The 7714-nt window shown below is 29.5% G+C and overlaps 1 non-coding gene across 1 annotated transcript; it reads right to left on the reverse strand.

The window, feature by feature from the left end:
* Positions 1-202: 202 nt before the first annotated feature.
* LOC149526974 (small nucleolar RNA R71) lies at positions 203-309 on the reverse strand. The gene has a single exon (XR_016351444.1). It is a non-coding gene; the product is annotated as a small nucleolar RNA R71 (small nucleolar RNA).
* Between the last annotated feature and the right edge of the window lie 7405 nt (positions 310-7714).

Consider the following 7714-nt stretch of genomic DNA (forward strand, 5'->3'; position numbering starts at 1 on the left):
TTTGGTTAGTTTCTGGGAAATTTGCAATACTTTTGAATATAATGGAGTGATTGATGATGCTATCAAATTAAGACTGTTTCCATTTTCTTTGAGGGATAAAGCAAAGAGTTGGCTCAATTCACCACCCAATGGATCTATTACTACATGGGAAGACTTGGCTCAAAAGTTTCTAGCAAAATTCTTGCCATTTGCAAAGACTACAAAGATAAGGAATGATATAACCTCATTCACACAATTTGAAGGTGAATCCATGTATGAAGCTTGGGAGAGATTTAAAGAACTACTAAGAAAATGTCCTCATCGTAGGATTCTTGATTGGTTGCAAGTTCAAACATTCTACCCATGGACTTATTAGTTCAATAAAACCCATAATTGATACTACTACTAGTGGGGCATTAATGGGTATGAATGCTACAAATCCTCATAATCTGTTGAAAGAGATGGCCTCAAATAATTACCAATGGCTTTCGGAAAGGTCTGGTCCAAGAAAAGCTATTAGAGCATATGAAATTGATGCACTTAGTTTCTTAACTACACAAGTGGCTACACTATCCAAGAAGTTTAACACACTAGGAGTTCACATTGTCTGAAATTCATTTGTAGTCTATGAGATATGTGGAGATAGGCACTCAAATGATCAATGTCTATACAATTTTGAATCAATTCAATTTGTACGGAAGTTCAACAGGCAGCAAAATAATCCATACTCTGATACATACTATCCTAGTTGGAGGAATCACCTAAACTTTTGATAGAACAACAATTCAAGGCCTTTAAATCCGAAACTCATCATGTCCCTTAGGTTTGAACAACAAGCTAGACCACCAACTCTTGAAAAGAAGTCTCAATTGGAAGAGCTTCTTATGCAATATGTATCAAAGAATGATGTTATAATTCAAAGCTATAGAGCCTTCTTAAGAAATCTTGAGACCCAAATGGGACAACTTACAAATTCCATCAACAGTAAACCCCAAGATGTCGTACCAAGTGACACATAAATCAATCTCAAAGGTAAAGAACAATGCAATGTGATTACCTTTAGAAGTGGGAAGGAAGTTGAAGGGGTAAAGGAAAAATCAATTGAAGCTTTAAAAGAGCATGTGGATGATGACGAGGTAATTGTTGAGAAAAAAGTTGAAGCTTAAAAGAATGATGATGGGAAAGCTAAAAATCAACTGAAGTCTCAAGCAAATTATCTTCCACCACCATTCCCATAAAGGTTGCAAAAACAAAAACTGAGTAAGTAGTTTGAGAAATTTCTCAATATCTTTAAGAAACTCCACATAACTATTCTTTTTGCTAAAGCTTTGGACAACGTGCCAAACTATGTTAAGTTTCTAAAAGACATCCTAACCACAAAGAGGAAGCTAAAAGACTTTGAAACGGTTGCACATACTAAAGAATGCAGTACTATATTTCAAAACAAGCTTCTACCAAAGCTTAAGGATCCAGAGAGTTTTTTTTATTCCTTGCGCTATTGGTAAATTTAAATTGTCTAAAGCTTTTTGTAATTTGGGGGCTTGTATTTCAATTATGCCTTTGTCAATTGCTAAGAAAATTGGCCTTGATGAGTACAACCTACAACAATTTCTTTTCAATTAGTTGATAGAACAATAAGGTATCTTGTTGGGATTATTGAGGATGTGTTGGTTAAAGTTAGGCAATCTCTACATTTAGTGGAGTTCATTGTGCTTTAGATGGAAGAGCAGCGTGGAAATTCTTTAAATCTTAGGGCAACCATTCTTGGCTACTGTTGGTGCAATTATTGATGTAAGGGAAGGCAAGATAACTTTTAGAGGTTGGAGAAAAGGTAGCAGAGTTTAATATTTTGAATGCAATCAAGTATTCATATACAAATAGTTGTTATAAAGTGGATTTAGTTGATGAAGGGAAAAGTAAGCCTGTTCTCCACCTATTGGTAAGCAAGCACCAATTCTTGAGTTTAAGCCATCATTTCTCCCTATTAAACCCAAACAATCATCGAAGGAGTATCCTCCACCACCATCTAATTGTCCTTTTGAATTAAGCAGCAAGTAATGTTACTTTCTTGATCATACTCCAAGCTTTTCCATGAAAACACAAGAAATATGGTTAGGTCCTTTCCATGTGGTAAAAATTTATCCTTGTGGAATAATTGAGATTGGTAGTGAGGATATTAGCACATTCATGGTTATGGGCATAGCTTGAGGTAGTATTTTGAAGATGAAGAACTATAAAACCGGGTGCTATAGTCAAGCTAATGACTATAAACAAGCACTTCTTGGGAGGCAACCCAAGCTTTCTAACCTAATTTACTTACTTTAATTTATTTTCTTTTATTCATTTATTATTTATATCATTAATTACTGATTTTTTTTCTTCTTCTTGCAAGTGTCCCCCCTTAAAAAAAATTGAAAAAGAATTTCAAAAAAAAAAACCCATTGAGGTCAATGTTTAGTTTTAAGTTAGGGGGGTGTCTTAGATTCTACTAGAGTGGTGCCTCGCTTCACGTGGGTGTTGATTTTTTTATTAAAAGTAATTTTAAATTATAAATATTATAAATAAAAATAATTTTAAATTTAAAAACATTATAAATAATAGTAATAATAAAAAATTAAAGATAATTCTTTTAAAAAATCAATATTTTAAAATTTTTTTGATGTCTGACTAAGCAAAAATTTTATTTGAATAAATTTTTTAAAAAACATTTGATTTTTTATATCTTAATATATGCTAATGTTGATATAATCATATTTTGTTAATTACATGATTCTAATAGCAAAATAAAATTCATGTTAAGAAAATATAATATTTATAAAGTAATTATTGATAAACTACGTAATTTATACAATAAAATTAATTTTTTTGAAAGTAAAAATAAAATGAATGTTAATTACACTTATTAAAATTTTTAGTTTTAATGATGAAATTTTCTAATTATCTTCAATTTTAATTACTACTTTCTTATCTTATGGTTTTATAATTATTTAGAATTAATCCACCTTATGAAAATAATTTTGGGATCCTTAAATAATTTTGATAAGTCATTATTAACTTTATTGAATTAATTGCTCATTTTGTATTATTTATCAAAAAAAATTGTTTCATTTTTTATTCTTATCCTATTTTCATAAATTTAATTCATGTATAAAAAAAATTACAAACAAAAAAAAATGGACTAAACCTGAACCGGGTTGGACTTGGATGGTTCCAACCCACTTTTTTTTCCTTCTTTGTATCCATCATAAAACCACGTGATTTGAATTTTAACCTATCCCTAGTTGCCTACCCTTTTTCTTTTCCTCCTTTTTGCTCTTTTCTTCTTCTTCCACTGGCAGTGACAGCCAACCCCTTTCTCTGAACCCTCTTGCCCTTATTCTGTTCCCGGCATCGTCGCCTTGTTGGCCTAAGCCTTCTGGTAGCGGGTCCCTCTTTCTTTTCCTTTCCTCTTTTCTTCTCTTCCCCTTCCTTCTGCCGCCAGTTTCCTCTCTCTAAAAATGCCTAGCCACCTTTCTCCTCCTGCAAGAAGTCCTGCCACAAATTTAAAACCCCGTTTAAAACCCTCTTCCTCAACGTTGGGTGTGGGCTCCCTTTAAAAGCATTCTTCATTGTTTTTGTTGACTCGCACACTGGTAATTTGTTTTTTCTTTTGTAAAGTCTGATAGAGAACTAAACCAACCAGCTTGATAACGTGATCACCCTGTAAATTGCCACGTGGTAAAATAAGGAAACTGAAGTGTGGCAAGATTGCTTTTAAGTATGTAATAGATTATTATGTATCTTTATTTATTTTTATTTGTGTGTCTCTATTTATTTTTACTTGTTTATATTTATTTTATTTGTTTAAAATATGTCTTTTCTTTTGCATGTTTTGTTAACTCTAATTTTTAGTGTCAATTCTAAAAGAAATAGAGATATTTTAACACCTTGTTTATGATTATGATTTTTCCTTATAGGATGATATTTTGATTATTTTATAATTTTAGTTTTTGGGAAAAATATGAGTATGATTTAAGTTTGTGTTCATATTCTTTTGATAACTTCATTGTAGAATGTGACTTTCAATAATTTAAGTACTATATTTTTTACTGATTTAGAAAAAGTTTACGAGGTTAAAGATTTTATAATTTGTTTGATTTTATCTTGAGACGAAATCCTAGATAACACTCAAAAGATAAGAACTGATTTAGGCTATTTTTGGAATATTTGAGCTTTTTTAAGCTTATCGTATTAGATAATTATCCCTAGTCACCCCTTTTGAGCTAAATTTACTCTTTTTTTTTTGTATATACACAACTATATGAGCCTTAGTCTTTTTATTTAATTCCAACAATTTGAAACTTTCACCTTTAAATATTTTGATTTTTCTAAAAATTGGGAAAGAAAGTTGAGGCAAAAAATGTTGGATGCTAGAAATTTACCCCATGTTTATAATTGTCACAAATAAGTTTGGGGGTGTAAAAAAAATGAAATAAAAAAAAAGTGTGTTATACAAAGGAAATTTTATTTCAAGTTTGGGGGTGCTACAAAAAATATAATGTAAAATATCCCAACCCTTCCAAGTTTTAGTTGAAATTTCAAGCAGGTCCATTAATTTTTGAACTTGACACTCCGTCCCAAAAATGCAAACACCGTTAATAGAGATTAAGAAAAAACTAAAATGTCTTTTTTTTATAATTTAAAAAATTATTATTATATTTTTAAAAAATTAAAAAAAGAAAGAAAGGAACACTGATCAATGCTCCCTAAGGGAGGGGTGGAGGGGAACACTGATGCTCCCTCAGAAAGGCCCATATCAAGCTCCCCATCTTGGGAGGTTTTCTTTTTAATTAATAAAAAATAATAAATTTATATAATAGTAATTTTAAAAATTAATCAAGGGTAAAATTATCTTTTTACTCTTATCACGTCAGCAAGTTGACAAAAATACTAACGGATGACTAACAGCTCAACCTATGTGTGTAGTAAAAAAATATTTTTTTGAGACTAAGTGTCCATTTTGAAAACTAATGGACTTTCGTCTAATTTCGATCAAAACTTAAGGGAGTAATAGTATTTTATTCAAATATATATGGTTGAGCTCTTTATAAGTCCTAGATTGGTTAAGTGTTTAGGGTAAATTTGAACCTAAATATATCCTTTATCATACCTTGACCCTAGCTTTACATTATAAGCTTAATAAAAACCTATTAATTCTTGAATAAGTGTGCTTCCACATTAGTGGAGAGAGAAATGAAAAAAAAAACTTATTGGATTCTAGTACTAACCTATGCTTAGACTTGGCATAAAGTAATCTAAATTGCATGATATTCTTTATAAGAGATGATTCACACACACAGGAAGTCTATTCAAAAGTAAGATTTCATTTGAATTGATGTATGAATTTGAAAATTATCTATGTTTTGCCCTAAGTTAGAATTATGAGATAATTTTTGTGGAAAAATTGGAAAATCATGAGTTGGTGAATGTTTATCTCTTGAAAAGTTTTTTTATTAAGTTTTTTTATTTTCTCTGTTTTCTTTTCTTTTGCTCAAGCACTAGTAAAATCTTAAGTGTGAGAGTGTAATAATTCTATTTTATAGAATTATTTTAATCTCATTTTGTTCTTAAATATTAGCTAAATCCTTAATTTTTAATTATAATTTAGTTATTTTTAGTTGTTTTTATAATTAGTTTATTTTCAGTCAGTTATTTTAATTTTATGTTTATTGACTTTAATTGGGCTATTATTCATTAGTTTTTATACTTTTGTAGGATTTAAGGGAATAGGGCTTAATTTTGGAAAGTAAGGTGTTTGGAGGACCTAGAATTCTGCTTGCATATATTTTAGTGTGTTGATCATAACTCACACTCCATATATCCAAATGATGAGATTCTTATACCATTGGAAATCTAAGAGACCAAGCTACAACTTTTATGTGGACAACTTTAACCAGTTCTACCTTGAAGATAGAGAAAATCATATTGGAAGATGACTAGGCGTAATGCTACAGGAATGGCAATTCTAAGGATGATATTTGATGTTTGGGCCTCATTACACTTTTAAACCCAAAAGTTAGAGTAATTAGGTTAACTAGGGAAATTTAAGTTGAGATTATTAGTATAAATAGGATATTTTTTGAAGAAATTAAAGTGGACAACCCTTAGAGATTTAAAAAGTCAAAAGTTGAGGTAGAAACTCGGAAAGTAATACCGCAAATAATTGTTTTGTTTTCTTCCTTAGCTTTTATTTTTCTTATTACTCTCAATGGTTGAAATTTATATATTTTTATTTGTCTTTACAATTATGAATAGCTAATTTTATTTTTCTACAATTGCAATTAAATTCACATATAGTCTAAATTTTTATTTCAATTTATTCTTAAAGTTTTTTAATTGATTAGCCATCAATTAAATTGATCTAAGAACCTAAACAAACTTGGGAAAGAGAGTTTAGAAACTAAAATTGGGATAGCATGTAATCCTATTAATTGATTTGTGTATAGTATATGGATATACCTTTATGCCATATGTAGCCAGAATTATAACTTGAACTTAATGAGTCTGTTTTAATTTTAATTCACATAGAGATATAGTGTTTTGATTAAAATAGATATTTTTATAAGACAAGTTGAGAGACCCTTATAAATAATTGAAGACTCTCGGTTAGCAATTCAACGTATTAAAATAATTTAAAAAATAAAGGTAAGATTTAGATGAAGTGTGAAGGCTTGTTTGATTTGATTTTTACACAAGTTATTATTACTTTGATTTTTCTTTTTAGTTTAAATTTTGATCAATTAGTTTTAGTTAATTAATTAATTTTGATTATTTGAATAAGATTAAATTGTTCTAAATTTAGTACTTAATGAAATTTTAGATCAAATGCTTTGTGAGATCGATACTTTACTTACCATTATACTATCTTTTTGATATGTATATTTGCGTAGGTAAAAATTTAACTAGCAAAAGCCAACTTTTGAAACAATGTTTATGCAACACATGACAAATATGGATGTAGTCATTTAAAGTAATAAAGCTTCAATGAGAAATATTGAGACACATTTAAGTCAACTTATTAATGACGTCAACAATAGACTTCGGGAAACTTCACCAAGTAACACTAAGCCTAATCATGGAAGAAAAGAATATGGTAAGCATCTTGATGAGATAAATGGAAATAATGTGGTAAATGATGGAGATAAAGTAGATCAAAGAAATATTAGAGTAGGATCCTAATGGATTGATATGATTGTGTAAAGCATGGATTTCAAAAAATTTCATTTATAAAGGAAGTAAGTAATCCAAGTACATAAGCAGAAACACACATCATTCTTATTGTAAGTAACATAATCACATCCTAAAAAAATAAGAATCTATTAAGTAAGAAAAAAAACACGTTTTATTTTGAGATTCTTATCTTTGGACACCACCATACCAATGAATGATTTCTTGAACAAATAAATTTACCACTTATTCTTCGAGAATACTTTAACTTGAACCTTAAGTGGATGAGAGGTGGAATGCTAGACCTACAAGATGGCAACCAATTTTGTCTCTCTTTCTTCGTAAATATTAGTGACTATTTTCTTTCAAAAAAAAATTTGACCAAGAATGGGAAAGAGGAAGAAAGATACCATAAAGTTTGAAGGAGGAGAAGAGAAGTGATGGTTGAAACATTTTCAAAGAAAGTTTGTACCTTTCTTTTTTTCAATATCTTCTCTTTTTATTAAAACTCTTGCCTCAAAGGTTTAAT

The sequence above is a fragment of the Theobroma umbraticum genome, unplaced genomic scaffold, assembly GCF_002168275.2.
Source record: "Theobroma umbraticum cultivar Fairchild unplaced genomic scaffold, ASM216827v3 scaffold_67.0, whole genome shotgun sequence".
NCBI lineage: Eukaryota > Viridiplantae > Streptophyta > Magnoliopsida > Malvales > Malvaceae > Theobroma > Theobroma umbraticum.